Genomic DNA, 407 nt, shown 5'->3' with positions numbered 1-407 from the left:
CGCGGGTGCTCGGTCCGGCCTGTGGCCGCGTCCACACCGGGCTGTCACGTGTGTCTGCGCCCCGCGCCCCGACAGCTCGTGCGGGGGGCGGGCTGCGCTGGGCAGGGGGTAACGCCGTCCGCGAGTCTCATTTACATGCGATGTGCATATGCAGATGAGGGTGGCACTGAAGCTAGGCGGGGAGGGTGGGGACGTCCAACAGGCTGCTGCCTCCTCCAATCGCGCCCGGCAGGGCTTGCAAAGCAGGCTGGAAAGGTACAGGAGCCCCGTCCCCCTGGAAGCGGCGTTTGTTGCGGCCAGGTCCCCCCCGCCTCGGGCTTCCCCCGCAGTGCCCGGGTACGGGGCTGTCTCAGCTCCTCCCGGCCAGGTCCCGGCGGCGGAGGCGGGAGCAGGACGTGATGCCGCGG

At 71.5% G+C, this 407-nt stretch overlaps 1 protein-coding gene across 1 annotated transcript in view; it reads left to right on the top strand.

Moving 5' to 3' along the window:
• The window catches only part of LOC106723201 (SCAN domain-containing protein 1-like), a gene marked incomplete at its 3' end in the record, with an annotated part of 3,765 nt that overhangs the window by 1,529 nt on the left and 1,829 nt on the right, over positions 1-407 (top strand).

The sequence above is a fragment of the Alligator sinensis genome, unplaced genomic scaffold (genome assembly GCF_000455745.1).
Source record: "Alligator sinensis unplaced genomic scaffold, ASM45574v1 scaffold732_1, whole genome shotgun sequence".
In the NCBI taxonomy this organism is placed as follows: Eukaryota; Metazoa; Chordata; order Crocodylia; family Alligatoridae; genus Alligator; species Alligator sinensis.
The sequence above is the reverse complement of the archived record's forward strand: the minus strand, read 5'-3'. Positions and strand labels throughout refer to the sequence as shown.